Source organism: Bombina bombina, chromosome 2, assembly GCF_027579735.1.
Source record: "Bombina bombina isolate aBomBom1 chromosome 2, aBomBom1.pri, whole genome shotgun sequence".
Classification (NCBI taxonomy): domain Eukaryota; kingdom Metazoa; phylum Chordata; class Amphibia; order Anura; family Bombinatoridae; genus Bombina; species Bombina bombina.
The window spans coordinates 49,587,938-49,604,081 of NC_069500.1; positions in this window are offsets into that span (position 1 = coordinate 49,587,938).

The window sequence follows — 16,144 nt, forward strand, 5'->3', positions numbered from 1 at the left end:
ATAACCTAACCTTTTCAATGGTATAAGATCTGAAATGAAAGAAAAAAGTAAAAAAAAAAAAAAAAAAGTAAAAATGTAAAATTAAAAAACCCTCAAATGTGCTTAGCACCCAGGTGGGAAAGTGCTTATCACTCAAAGGGTTAATGTTACTTTAAATTTACCAACAAAAAAAAGATATAGGGCTAGATTACAAGTGAAGCGCTTAATTACCATGCGCCCCCGAAAATGGGCTAACTTGCCCATTTGCGGGCAAGAGATAATTAATCAGCCATCACAAGTGTCTGGTTATGGCTACCTTGAGCTCGCTGTAGCAACTAGCACTCTGGTTAATTCTCCAAAAGTGCCCCAAATGCCCACAAAATATAAGGAATTATAGTTTTTTTTTTTTTTTTTAAATAATAAATAACTGCACTAGGCAATTTTGAGGCTTTAAAGTTGGCGGGTGTGGAGTGTTAGAAAAAAAAATGACACTGAAAAGTGCCTTTACATTGTGGTCTCTGAGAACTGTGTGTTCCCAGTAAATATATATGTATGTGCTTAAATACATATATATATTTATGTGTTAATATGTGCATATACACATATTAACACATAAATATCTATGTATATAAGCACATACATTATATACATCAGGGGCGGACTGATCAGGGCTGAGGGCCTAGCATATAGTGGGGGCCCACAAATGGCAACTCCATTGCTCCTGGTGTGTTGCTTAAGCTGGGGCTGACATATGCTTTATCAGCAACTAAGCAGTAAAGTGTGGGTTTGGGGGGGGGGCGTTGTGGGGTTTTATTTCTCCGGGAGGCTACATGTTCATTTGCATAATTTTGAATACATTTGGGCCAGTGTGAGACAGTGGAGGCCCTTCCCTATTTTTTTCCCAGTGCCCTGATTGGTCTCAGTCTGCCTCTGATATACATATATATATTTATAAATGCTGCAATCACTGCACTACATCTCTGATGGCATCAGAACGAGGCTCCCATTGGAGCTTATGGAAGCACGCTCTCGGGCGCTGGTAGTACACAATGGAGAGCAAATATTGCTTGTAATCTGGCCCATAGACTTTTTTCCTTGAATGAAAATGTTTATAACTAGTTTAATTTTTGCTATATTTTTGCTATATTTAATTTATATATATATATATATATATATATATATATATATTAATTAATTAAATAAAATATATTAAAGTAATGTATGTACTTTTTCTGACAAATGTTTTGAGCTATCAATAAAAGCAGCTGATGCAAGAAAAAAATACATTTAAATTATAAAAATCACATTCAGTGAAATGATGTATCAAGTAAAAATGTGTTATGTTTCCGTCTACTGATATGTAGTATAAATATGCACTATCAGTAGTAACATGTGGACATAAAGTTTAGTTTAGCTCAGAAAAAAAAAATATTTGGATGGAATATTTGCATTAATATTTTTTTTCTTCTTCTTTACATTTCAATAAACAACAAAATGAATATCTTTTGTACGTGATAGCAATTGTCATTAAAGTGACATAAATTCACTTTATTCCAACAGCGATGAATTTTACTGAAATATGACGTAAGAATCCATCTGTGCTGTATTTATGAGTAAATAAAAATATTGAAGAATATTTACACATTTGAGATATAGCTGCCCAATATGTTAAAAATGTGTAGTTTTTTTTTTTTTTATGTCAATAAGTGTTGAAAAGGGAACGCTTCAGTGTTAGGTAATCCTATAATATAAAAGGCCAAGTGTGTTTGTCCGAAGCTGTCATGCGCAGTAGAGACTGGGCAAGGACAAACACACATGGCCTTCAACAGACTGTCCTGGCATCTAGGCTTGGGCCGACTGGGTGTGAGGGGGAAGTGACGCGGATGGGACTGGACAGGATACGGGCGGGGATGGGTGTGACTGGGCTGGGCCAGGCGGGGCCATGCGGACGTGAGAGAGCTCAAAAGAGAGGGGATAAAGAGAGAGCAAGAGAGGGGAGATAGAGAGAGCAAAAGTAAGGGAGAGAGACAGTAAAAGAGAGGGGGGAGGGAGAGCAAAAGAAATGGGAGAGAGAGAGCAAAAAATGGGAGATAGAGTGTCATGCAATTTAAAGATTTTATATATATATATATATATATATATATGTACTCCCTGAAACAGATAGATATGTCAATTAGGAATAAGAACCTCAACTGTAGAGTTGTTGTTTATATATAGTTTGTTAATATAACACATATATACATATGAGTAGTGTGGTAGTATAGCTGCTTCAGGAATGAATAATGTTAGACATACATTTAACATAAGAAGCAGAAACACTTCCTTATTTTGGGTGTCAATATAACGAAAACCACTATAGATTTTCAGGTGGCAACAAATGATTACAGCAGTGGCTTGATAGTTTAACACCGTTTGTTTTCATGACATTAACATATGAATGTAACAATGAAATTTTTACTTAGAATTCAAGATGAATTCAAAGAGCAGCGGTTGTTAAAGCTGAGAGTACTTTGGGGGAATGTCAACAGAGTCAATGAAGGTCTTTCCAGATCACATAAAATGATATCCTAGATGCAGATGATATATATAAATCCCTTTAAACATACCTCAGAGGCAGAGCAAGGAATCCGGAGGATTGCAAGTGAACTCACCAGTGATTTGAGTTGCTTTGAAGTCAGCGTGTGAATAGCGGCGTGTGAGGTCACCGCAACGGATCTGGCTTGCAGCTAGAGACTCAGTGTTTTAGGCTGATATACAGGTTCCGGAAAGATGATAGGTTTTGCGATGGAAGGTTACTAATAACTATAAGTCAAAAGGCTGAGTGAGGGTAATACTAAAGGTAAGCATTAATACCAAGCGCTGAATGGTGAGTGACATCAGCCTTTATTCCAGTGAAGTGGGGATAGGTACCTCCCCTTAAAGGCATACAGGTGAATGGCTGTGTAGTTAGTAGATTAAATGAAGACATATAAGCTGAATGATAACTACGGATATGACAAAACGCTTTCCTCCATGATCATCTTTGAGGATCAGCATTGAGGTCTGTCAGGATGTTGTTTGTGGAATTGGGACACCAGTCTAGGTGCAGTTAGATTGCCAGAAGGCTCCCACGAATCATCCTCGGTCGGACAATCCTTCAAATGTATGAGATACTGCAATTGACCCCTGTGGAGTCTGGAGTCTAATATGGAAAGTATTTCATATTCTTCACCCAAGTCAGAGAGATCAATGGAGTCTTTAGCGAGTAAATCACGGGTATTGCGGTACGGTTTTAGCAGGGAGACATGAAATGGGGGATGTACCTTCATGCTTGACAGTAAGTTAAGGGTGATAGCATTTTTATTTACAACAGCGTTTATTTAAAATGGTCCAATGTATAGAGAGGAAAGTTTGCGAGAAAGAAAATTTAACCTTAGGTGTCGAGTAGAGAGCCAAACCTTATCACCGACTGAATGAACGGGAGGCTTTGTTCTTTTCTTATCGTAAAAAGCTTTCTGGAATTGCTTTGCCTGCTCTATGTTTTCATGTGCCAAAGTAAAGATTTCTGAGATGGAGTAGATTAGATCATTGACAACTGGGCACACACTATCAATTTTCGTATCCAATAGGAAAGTCGGATGGTATCAATAATTTATATAAAAAGTTGTGAATTTGGTGGTTGAGTGGATCGTGTTGTTGTAAGCGAACTCAGCATAGGGCAAGAGAGAGGTCCAATTGTCCTGTTTTGCATTGATGAAACAGCGGAGGAACTGTTCCAGCCATTGGTTATTCCGTTCCGTTTGCCCATTAGTTTGTGGATGGAATGAAGTGCTGAGCCTAATTTGTATTTTCAAGGTTTTACATAATTCGGACCAGAATTTGCTCGTAAATTGTGATCCTCGGTCAGAAGTGATGGAGTGTGGGAGTCTGTAAAGCTTTATAACATATTGGATCAGTAACTGTACAGTTTCTGAAGCAGTCGGTAGTTTAGTTGTCGGAATAAAATGCACCATTTTACTAAATAGGTCTGTAACTACTAGAATGGTAGTATTGTTTGATGATGTCGGCCATTCCACTATATAGTCCAAAGCTATATCTCGGTCCAAGCTTTTTCAGGAATAGGTAAAGGTAGACGTTGACCGTAAAGGCAGTTTGTACTGGATTTTGAGACTGTACAGGTCTTACAGGTCCTGATTAATTCCATAGTGTCCCTGACTAATTCGGGCCATCAGAAGTACCTTTTTATCAATTTGACGGTTTTTTGGAACCCAAGATGTCCAGCTAAAGGGTTATATTTTTAGAACCATCTCTCTCAGAAAGGGTGATACATAAATTGATAAACTTATCTTTACCAAGTTGTAATTTTGATCTAGAAAGTGATACATCAATCTGTTGTTTTGATTTGAATAATGCAGACACATCCTGTGTTAATCCAATAATGTGTTCTAAAGGTATGAGTGTTTTCTGAATGTTTGGAACTGATGGTTTCTCATGAATTCTAGATAGAGCATCAGCTTTCTCATTTTTTATGGATGGTCTGTAGGTGATTACGTAGTTAAATCTGGTGAAGTATAAGTTCCATCTAGCTTGTCTAGACTTGAGTGTTTGGTTGGTCTTCAGGTACTGGAGATTCCTGTGGTCAGTGTATATTAATATTGGTGTGGCAGTTCCTTCTAGGAGGTGCTGCCAATGATCTAGTAGTTTGATGGCTAGCAACTCCTTCTCTCTTATTGCATAGTTAAGTTCAGATGTTTTCATTACCCGGGAGAAGAAGGCAACTGGATGTAAGGGGTGTTTTAATGATTGTCTTTGTGACAAGAATGCACCAATAGAAAAATCTGAGGCATCAACTTCTAGTACGTATTGGAGTGAGTGGTTTGGGAACGCGAGTATAGGAGCAGTAGTAAATTTAGTCTTTAGGGTGTCGAAAACTAATTGGGTTTGCTTTGTCCAGAGGAACTTAACATTAGCTTTTGTGAGATTAGTTAAGGGTTTTGTCAGTTGTGCAAAATTTTATTATAAATTTTCTATAAATATTAGCGAACCCCATGAATCTTTGTATGTGTTTTTTAGTGGTTGGAATTGACCATTGCAAGATGGATTGGATTTTATTATCCTCCATGTTAATACCTTGAGGGGATATAACGTAGCCCAAAAAGGTGATGACTTGAGTATGAAAAATGCATTTCTCGGGTTTTGCATAAAGATTATTTTGTCTTAAACGTGACAGTACAGTACGGACATGTTTTACATGGTCAGTAAGTGTTTTTGAATAAATCAGAATGTCATCCAAATAGATAACTATTAAGATATCCAAGAGATCCTTAAAGATATCATTGATTAAGAATTGAAAAGTGGCTGGGGCATTGCACAGGCCGAATGGCATCTCTGTATATTCTGGTACAAAATGCTGTGAACCATTCATCACTTTCTCATACTCATATTAGGTTATATGCCCCCCTAAGATCTAATTTAGTGAATTAAGTGGCACCCTCAAGTCTTTCAATTAACTCGGGGATTAAGGGCAAGAGGCGACTGTTCTTTATAGTGCATCGATTTAGTTCCCTGTAATCAACTATGGGCCTGAGACTGTTGTCTTTGTTCTTTACAAAAATATTCCAGCACCTGCTGGTGATGTGGATGGTCATATGAACATCTTCCTAAGATTGTCATCTAAATAACCTCTAAGGTGTTCTAGTTCTGGTTTGGATAGGGGGAATATATGCCCACATGGTATGTCTGCACCGGGAATTAATTTAATTGGACAATCATACTTTCGATGTGGGGGTAGATTCTAAGCCTCTTTTTTACTAAAAACGTCTTGAAAATCTGAATATACTTGTGGTATTTCATTATCTGAAGTATGAAGAATGTGATGTGTAGCATGAAACGTTGATGTACAGTAGTCTGAGGAAAAGTGTACCGTAGATGTATCCCTTGATATTACGGGATTGTGTAATTTAAGCCATGAATACCCCAAAATAATAGGGTAGATAGGGGAAGGAACAACATCATATGAGATGTACTCATCATGGTTACAATGTGTTGTGATGCGCAATGGAAATGTTTGAAACTGAATGGGTCCAGAGGGTAATTGGTTCCCATCAATTACACGCAAGGAGACAGGTTTATTTTTTTTTACAAGTGGAATTTTATTTTTTTAGAGTGAAAGTTAAATCTATGTAGTTTGTGCTAGCTCCAGAGTCAATAATCAAGTGGTTCTGTAGTCGATGAGTCTCCCACTGTAGAAGAATGGAAAGTGAGCAGTAATTGGGGTTAGTTGACTGTAAATTCAAACAGTTTGTGTAAGAAGTCATCTTACCCTTCTTTTGTCGAGCAAGTACATGACAATCTTTTACTGAATGTTCGCTTGCCCCGTAGTACATACAGCGGTTGTTTACTCTTCTCCTTAGTTTTTCCTGGGGTTGAGTGGTCCTTTGATAACACCAATTTCCATAGGTTCTGTGATCTGTTTTGGAGTTAGCTTGGTGCTGAAAGGTGTGGTGTTAAATTTTTACTTAGAATTCAAGATGAATTCAAAGAGCAGCGGTTGTTAAAGCTGAGAGTACTTTGGGGGAATGCCAACAGACTCAATGAAGGTCTTCCCCGATCACATAAAATGATATCCTAGATGCAGATGATATATATAAATCCCTTTAAACATACCTCAGAGGCAGTGCAAGGAATCCGGAGGATTGCAAGTGAACTCACCGGTGATCTGAGTTTCTTAGAAGTCAGTGTGTGAATGTCGGCATGTGACATCACCGCAACGGATCCGGCTTGCAGCTAGAGACTCAGTGTTTTAGGCTGATATATAGGTTCCAGAAATATGATAGGTTTTGCGATGGAAGGTTACTATTAACTATAAGTCAAAAGGCTCAGTGAGGGTAATACTAAAGGTAAGCATTAATACCAAGCGCTGAATGGTGAGTGACATCAGCCTTTATTCCGGTGAAGTGGGGATAGGTACCTCCCTTTAAAGGCATACAGGTGAATGGCTGTGTAGTTAGTAGATTAACTGAAGACATATAAACTGAATGATAACTACGTATATGACATAGAGAGAGCAAAAGAGAGGGACAGAGACAGCAATAGAGAGGGGGGAGTAAGGGGAGAGAGAGAGAGAGAGCAAAAGAGAGGGGAGAGAGAGCAAAAGAGGGGGAAAGCGCAAAACAGGGGAGAGAAAAAGAGCGCAAAAGAGAGGGGGGAAGAGAGGGGAAGAGAGAGTGCAAAAGAGAGAGAGCAAAAGAGAGGGGAGAGAGAGAGAGCAAAAGAGAGGGGGAGATCACAAAAGAGAGGTGAGAGAGCACAAAAGATGGGGGGAGTAAGAGAGTGAGCAAAAGAGAGGGGGAGAGAGACAGCAAAAGAGAGGGAAGAAAGAGAGCAAAAGAAAGGGGAGAGAGAGAGCAAAAGAGGGGGAGAGAGAGCAAAAGAGGGGGGATAGATAGAGCAAAAGAGAGGGGGAGAGAGACAGCAAAAGGAAAAGAGGGGGGGGGAGAGAGCAAATGAGAGGGGGAGAGCACAAAAGAGAGGGGAAGAATGCAAAAAAGAGGGGAAGAGTGAGCGCAAAAGAGAGGGGGAGAGAGGAAGCAAAAGAGAGGAGGGAGAGAGAGGACACAATAGAGGGGAGAGAGAGCAAAATAGAGGGGAGAGAGACAGAAAAATAGAGGGGAGAAAGGGGAAAGAGAGAGAGAGCAAAAGAGGGGGGAGAGAGCAAAAGAGAGGGGGAGAGATAGAGCAAAAGAGAGGGGGGAGAGTGCAAATAAAGGGGAGAGAGAAGGCAAAAGAGAGGGGGAAAGGGGGGGAAGAGAGGGGGAATGAGAGGGGAGAAAGAGAAAGACAGAGAGAGAGAGATCAAAAGAGAGGGGAGAGGGGAGAGAGAGAGAGAGAGAGCAAAAGAGAGGAGGAGAGAGAGCGCAAAAAGAGAGGGGGAGAGAGCAAATGAAAGGGGGGAGAGAGCAAAATAGAGAGAGGGGGAGAGGGAGAGCAGAAGAGAAAGAGTGCAAAATAGAGGGGGAAAGAACAAAAGAGATGGGGATAGAGAGAGAGCAAGGGGTGGAACTGCAGTACTGCAAAATATGGCCCGTGTACTTGGGCTTTCGGACTAGTAAGGAAATAAAAAGCCGAACATATAACAAAATGTTTGCACATATGTTTAGTCTATGGGGATTTATCAAGGGTCGAATGGCCCCTGATGCCCCTCTTTCCGTGCCAAGACTTCAGGCTAGCCAGAAACAGCAGTTATGAAGCAGCAGTCTTAAGACCGCTGCCCCTTTACTGGTCCGCTGCCTCTGAGGCATCAATCCGCCCAATCGTGTATGATCGGGTTAATTGACACCCCCTGCTAGCAGCCATTTGGCCGCAAATCTGCAGGGGGAGGCATTGCTCAAGCAGTTCGCCAGAACTGTTTGTGCAATGTTAAATGCCGACAGCGACATTGATATCTGTCAGACATGATCCGCTGAGCGGATCATTTCGGACAGACATTTGATAAATCGGCCCCTATAACTGATCATTAACAGACAGAAAACATAGGGCTTGATTAGAAGTGGTGCTCTTACTGTTGCGCGCATTGCGGATCTTTGCAGGCATTGTAAGTAGCATGTTTTTTTTTTTTAAAAAAACTTTATTTATTCAAAGAGCATATATCAAACCCAGTCCATCTGGTATACAATAGAACAGTGAAATATATTGACATTAATATTACATGGACAATAATATCCTTTCAATGCTACAATGCTTATATAGAGGACATACTGTTTTTGGAAAAATGTAATGAACTGAATCCATACATGCCCTCATTTTCAATTTTCTTTAATCTTTCCCACCATAACCTTCCCTTCCTCTGTCTACTTCCCCTCCGGGGTGTCACTAGGATTGGTCACCTAGGTGCTTACTGAATTTATTGGATTCTGGAACCTGATGGCTGGGCATAAGCATCAAAGTCCAACTGCCACTCGCCTCTCAACTGAGCCTCAAGAATATAGTTTGTATTGCGGATTGGGTATAGCACTTGCACTTGCTGTCTCTGTTCTAGTGTATGCAAATATACTTCCCATTTAATCATGAATCGTCTAGTGCGTTTTTGTATGTCCCCTAAAGTATCTACCTGCTCATAAAGCATTTGTTGATGTACTTCTCTTTTCAGTTGAGTTAATGTGGGAGCCTCTTGTTTTAGCCAGTTTCTGAGTACTGCCTTTCTTGCCTGCAGTATTACCATGTGTGTGAATTGCAGGTTTGTTTTGTTTAGATTTCGACAGTTTAGGAGTAATATAGATTCCATCGTTAGCGACGGAAGTTGGATATTAAGGGTTCGCAACCAGTGTTGCGTCATCCCCCAGAATTTTGTTAGCCTCGGGCAAGCCCAAATCATGTGTGTTAAGTCTGCGTTAGGTTGGTTACATTTCGGACAGGTCCCTTGGGACCCAGTCTCCCATGTTCTGTACAGCCTGGGTGTGACATAGGCCATCTCTAGGAGTTTGGTGTGTGACTCCCTGTGGTCCATTGATAAAGAGGCTTGTTGTACCTTAAGAATGCTGTTTTTAATTTGCGCTGTTGAGATCTCCGCGCATAGCAGCGTGGACCATCTGTCTCTGATGTGATTTAGTGTGTTTTCATTAATTGATTTTGTCAATGTTTTATATATTGGAGTGATTGAGGTAATCCCTTGAGCATACAGGGCACATATCTGGTATATGGTTTGGTCGCCCCCTTGGGAGGCCTCTGACCTCACCAATTCTGCCACATAGTGTCTAGCTTGTAGGTAAGCAAAATGGTGTGATCTTGGCAAGGTGTATTTGTCCTGTAAGTATGCAAATGTGTGTAATGTCTTTCCGTCAGTCTCTATTAGTTGAGCTACCGCCGTCAAACCTCGAGTCTCCCAGTCTTTGAAAACTTGTGTAGTCATCCCGGGAATGAAGTTAGGGTTTCCTTGCAGTGGTATATAGGTAGATATTTCATGGTTAAATTTTAATTTATTGCAGACTCTCCTCCACGCATATAGAGGTTGTTGGATTAGGGGAAATTGTGAAAATTGCCTGTCAGCCTTTGTGTAGTGTATGTGTGGTAGCATAGCTAGTGTCCATGGATGAGCGAGCTGACGCTCTAGATCGGGGACTGTGAAGTGATTCCCCCCTGTCAACCAATCCAACACGTATTTCGCCTGGGTCACCAAGCTATATAGCTCGATATCTGGTACTCCCATACCCCCAGAGTCGACATTGCTTTTCATTCGATTTGATTTAATTCTATGTTTTTTGTTGGCCCATATAAAAGAGAGAAAGAGGGAGTTCCAAAATTTCAAGTCTGCTTTACTGAGCACCATTGGCAGCATTTGTAGTTTATAAAGGATTTTGGGGAACAGGATCATTTTAACTAGGCCTATCCTACCAGAAATGGAGAGAGGAAGTTTCATCCAATGAGAGGTCAGGTCTGCGGCCTCTCTCTTAAGTGGGGCATAGTTAATCTTGTACCAATCAGTGGGATTAAGCGAGAGCTCTACTCCCAGATACCGAAAAGTGTTCCCTGCAAGTTTAAAGTTGTATTGAAAAGTGGGTATATTTTCTTTTATTGTTAGCCAGATAAGTTCCGTTTTGTCTGTATTCATTTTATATCCAGATATTTGACTAAAGTCATTGATAATGTCCATTAATTTAGGGATATTAATTTGGGGGTTTTGGACATACAGAACCATGTCATCTGCAAACAGTGATAAATGGAGAGTGGTTGCACCCAGTTTGAGGCCTTCCGTGCGAGCTCTAATTATTGTAGCTAAGGGTTCAAGGGCTAGGTCAAAGAGGAGGGGTGACAGAGGACATCCCTGCCTCGTGCCTCTTTCCAGGATGAAAGGCTGTGAAAGAGCCCCATTGACCACAATTGCTGCCTGTGGATTGGAGTATATCATGTGCAAAGCTTCGACAAAGGGTCCTTCAAAACCGAACCTCGTGATAGTCACGAATAGATGGTCCCAGAGGACTTTGTCAAAGGCCTTTTCCGCGTCTACTAGTAGGACGCAGGCCTCATCCATCTTTGTTGTTTGCTTCTGTGCTTGTTTGCTCCAATAGTGGCTCAGAATAATCTGTAGTGTTCTTACATTCCTTACTGCTGATCTGCCCTTCACAAATCCCGTCTGACTATCATGTATTAAGTCCGGCAAGATTAGTGCTAGCCTGTCTGCTAAAATCTTTGTAAGAACTTTGTAATCTGAGTTCATAAGTGAGATTGGTCTGTATGACGCTGTATTAAGTGGGTCCTTACCTGGTTTGGGTATTAAACTAACATTAGCCTCAGTAAATCTCCCTGAAGATGTTACTTTACCCCCCAAGATTTGGTTAAAGAGCTTGGCCAGGGTTCCTGCCACTTCGTTTTTGATCAGTTTGTAGAATTCCCCCGGGAGTCCATCAGGCCCCGGGGCTTTTTCCAAGGATAGTTTATCTATAGTTCTCTCGATTTCCTCGACCGAGATGTCTGCATTTAATGCTTGACGTTGACTCTCTGAGATTTGGGGAAGTGTAACATTCTCCCAAAAATTACCTCTACGCAAGGGGTCTACTTCTTGAGTTTTGTATAACTCTGTAAAATATTCTCTAAATATTTGTTGTATGTTCTTCGTATCTGTTATTATGTTGTTTCGATTTTTAATTGCTGTTATGATGTTTGGGGTTTTAGCTAATTTGGTTATTCTAGCCAGCATCTTTCCTATTTTATTCCCATGTCTATAAAATCTGGCATTTGCCCTTGTCATGGCTCTAGCCGCAATTTGCAGAAGGAAGGAGTCTCTCTGGTCTTTAACCGTTCTATATTTAAGTCTATTTATTTCCGTAGGACTAAGCAATTATCTATTCCTCGAGTTGAGGAGTTGTTTTAGTAACAAGTCCTCTCTCGCACGTTTTTGTCTCCTAGAAGTAATTACATAAGAGGTGACCACTCCCCTGAGTACTGCTTTACCTGCCTCCCAGAAGAGGAGTGGGTTATTGCTATGTCTAGAATTTAAGTTACAGTAGTCTAGCCATTTCCCTACCAGATGATTTTTTAGATTTGCGTCGTGTATCAGAAAATTCGGGAAGGTCCATCTGTCTCTTTGTGCTTGAGTCACGTCAGTTTTAAGTACAAGTGATATTGGGGCATGATCCAAGATAGTTGGGTCATCTATGCTTGTCTTTAGGATTTTCGCATTTAAAGTTGGGGAAGTCAAGGAAAGGTCTATACGAGAAAGAGTGTCTTTAGTGGGTGTAATGCATGTATAGCTTTTTGTCTCTGGGTTCCTCTCTCTCCAAACGTCTATGAGTTGGAGCGCATGTTTACATTTCTTTAAAATCATAGAGTCCCTCCTCGCATTGTGTAGTCTACTGGGACCATATAGAGTCCGCTGTGGGTTTCTATATCTATCTGCAGGGACCTGTGGTGCAATATTGTAATCCCCTCCCAGAATCACTGGTGCGTCTGCTATCTTCAGAATATGTGTCCTTAAATTACCCCAGAATTCTTTTTTATGAGTATGTGGCCCATATATGCCCCCCAATACCAAAGAAAGTCCCTCTAGGGTTATTTTGAGAAGAACAAATCGTCCTAGGGGGTCTGAAATAGTTTGGGTGATCTTGTAATCTAGGCCTTTCCTAAATAGGAAAGCGACTCCTCTAGCTCTGCTATTTTCGTATGGCGTATATATCACTTCTCCTACCCATTGTTGTTTGAGTTTTTGATGCTCACTAGGCTTTAGGTGGGTTTCCTCTAGTATGGCTATGTCTGCCTTTCTGGATTTTAGGTATTTAAGGATGGCCTTCCGCTTTATGGGCGATGTGATACCCCCCACATTCCAGGATACAATATGGACTCCCATGGTTGTTGTGTGTCACTTTTCCCTTGCTACGTGTATGATATGTATTGTCTATCTATAAGTGGGATAGGTTTGAGCTGACACCCCGGAGAGTTACCTGATTGTAGGGTGTTGATCAAGCTTTAACTCCCACTCTCTAATCAATTCGGCTTAAAAGATCAGAAGGAGCAATAAGGTCTACCACTACTTCCGCAGGGCCCTGCTGTAAAAGATAACAAACATGCAAAACCAAACAATACGAGCATAGACAGTTGAGGCAGGACTCTGCAAACAATTGTAACAGAACAGGTTAACAATATGAACAATTTGAACATTCAAATATCCCCCCCCCACCACCCCCCCACCCCCGCACCCCCATGAAAAGGATATAGTGCCAAAGCCAGGCCAGGCCTGGGCAGCTTTGAGTAAGAGCAAGGAGTTCCCTTATCAGCCTTAGCAAGTCATTTTCTCTCCTCAAGCAAGAGTTCTACAAAAGTTTCGTAATAAGGTTGAGTTTATCTGGATACAGTCCCCTTAGTTCTCGTCGGCTTCGAGTTCATTGTCGTTCAGTTCCTCTTCTAGCTGGGCGTTTCTCCGTGGATTGTGGGTCCTCATGAAGACTTTAAGTTGTTGTACATTTTCAAAGATTTTTGGGCCTTGTGCTGTTTGTATCCTAAGGCGAGCTGGGTATAGGAGAGCTATGGATTCCCCTTTGTCCAGTAGTTCTTTGCAATATGGCGTAAATTCTCTCCTCTTTTTTGATACTTCAGCGGAGTAGTCCTGAAATAGGTGAATTCTGCTACCTTCATGGGTTAAGTCCGATGTTTGCCTATATGCTTTCAGGAGCAGAGCCTTGTCTTTAAAGTTGAGATATTTTATCATAACTTGTCTAGGCTGTGCGTTTTGCCCTTTCTGTTGTTGTGATCCAATCCTGTGTGCTCTTTCAACTACACAGGGAATGGCTGCGGTTGTCAGGCCCAGTAGCTTAGGGAGTGTTCTTTCTGCAAATTCAACGAGATCGGGACCTGGGATGGTCTCGGGGAGGCCTACTACTCGTATGTTGTTTCGCCTCGACCTATTCTCTAGGTCGTCTAATTTCTCCTGTAGGAACTTATTTTGTCTTTGCAGTTGTGCAACATTCAGTACGGATTCTCTTTGTTGAGACTCAGCATCAGAGACTCTTTGCTCGACTGTAGTGAGTCTAGTGGAGAATACTTTCAGGTCTGTGGTAATAGTGTCCAGCCCTGTCTGTAGCTGCTCTATTTTGGGGAGGAACAGCGCTGAAAGCTGTGATACAATTGGATGGGTTTCCTGGGATGATGATTCCAGAAGTTCAGATGCTGAACCTGGTGGAGAGTGAACCTCTGCTTGACTTTTAAGTCTTCTATCATTCTGAAGCTGCCTACTTGCCATCTTGTCAGTTTTTTTATTGTATAGAGTGTAATATCTTTGCATGCAGAATGCGGTTTGCCCTAGCCCCCACTAACACAGCAGTGCTAATGGTGCAGTAGAAATAAAAGACAGTAAAGGAGGCGGTCTTCTCGTGTCTTGATTATTTGATAGGGATCACTCTTATAGATTATTGAGGCTGTGCTTGAGGATAGTTGTGCTTCGCAGATAACTTTCAGGATATGGCTGAGATAAAACTGTCAGCTTCTCATTTTACTTCAGTTCTGAAGCTTTGGCCATAGATATGCTTGTATGAGGGGGGTGGTGGAGCCAGGGAGGCCCGCAGCGGGGGGGGGGGGAGACCGGGAGTTTCTACTCCATATCCACTGCCATCATCAGCAATGTGTAGAAAGAAAAAAGAGTTTTTTCCATCAGGAGTGCCTTAATCCTCAAAACCTCCCTATCCCCACTTTTTGCAAGGGTCTTCAAGCAGGTTTTTGCAGGGCTAATAATATGATTATTTGTGCACACAGTATCCTTGGTATAACAAACAGGAGCTGCGTTGAATAGAGGGAAAATTGTCAGCTTGAACTATGGTGCTCACCCCACATGTATTGCTTTTAACCGTCTTTCTGTGTCTGTAATATGGCAGGTATTGATTATAAGTCTTTTGTATAGAGCGTGGCTTATACCCCTTCACATAGAACGAATTAAGACCCGGAGAGAGTGTGTGTGAGACCAGAGTGATATGGAGGGTTTGTTATTCCCGGCACCTGCGTGTTAACACTGAGGCCTGTTCCCAAGATGGCTGCTATACTCTTGATGCGCCACTTACCCACAGGGTTAAGTTCAGTGATCTGCGTCCTATTAGGAATATGATTCCCTTCCACACTTAATCTTTGACTCCGGCTCTGTGGTATTATACAACTGACCGTTGTAGAGGAAGGTCCGGTCTCTGTGATCGCTGCCGCGATCTTGTCCCAGCTATCTTGTATGCAGACTATCTGCGGGGGAGCGGGATGTCAGGCTCCTCACTTTATGGTGTCCGGGCAGGTAAAGGGATGTATCCCTGCCAAGGATTGCAGCGTTACCGGGCACTTTTAGGGGGTATTCAGCAAGTTTGCCGGCTCATAAGCACGGAGCTCAGCAACCTTGCGTCCTCCTGAAGCGCGCGCCCACCGGAAGTCTGTAAGTAGCATGTTATGAGTTGTAAGTAAACACGTTCACTTGAACGCAATTTAATTTATTGAGCGTTGAGATAGAGCAACGTCAGAGAGCTGATTAACTGTTACATGAGGCAAAAAAGTTGCACAAAACACATCAAAAGCAAATTTAAAAGTACGGTTACACTCATAATAACACTGTTTGTATTAACAATTGTTTAAAACAAATGCAAAAAAAAGTTATAAGGGCTCAAAGATATGAGATCTCAGGTGTAAGGAAAAAAAAAGCATGGAAGAGTGCTGTCGTGTCATTTAAGGTTCTATCATTATACTACATGTCCTAGAGTTTTATTTATTATTATTTTTGTGGCATGTGAAATTAATATTAATATTTCTTTACATTAGATATATTTTCAATATATACTGCAATGTTTAGAACTGAATGGTCTATGGAAGAAGCTATTGGTTTACCCTTTGAACGTTTATTTTCATGGTAATTATTGTTGTTTAGTTTTGCTGCTTTAAAAAAATAAAAAAAATAGTATATATATATTAAACTAACTTGGTTGAAATGAACTAGAATAAGTTTTAAAAGCTCGAAAAAATGTTTTTTTGCTACTCATAGAGACCTTTAAATATTAACTTCCAGTGTAAAATGAATATAAAATATGTTTATTAAGAGATGCAATTACCCTCCAAAGTAAAATTTAATCTGTGAATTCAGCACCGAATAGTTTAAAAAGCATAATGTTTTCCTCTCAGAAAATGTTTTTTTTTGTTATAATCGCTTTATAATTAGCATCATTTGACATATGAAATA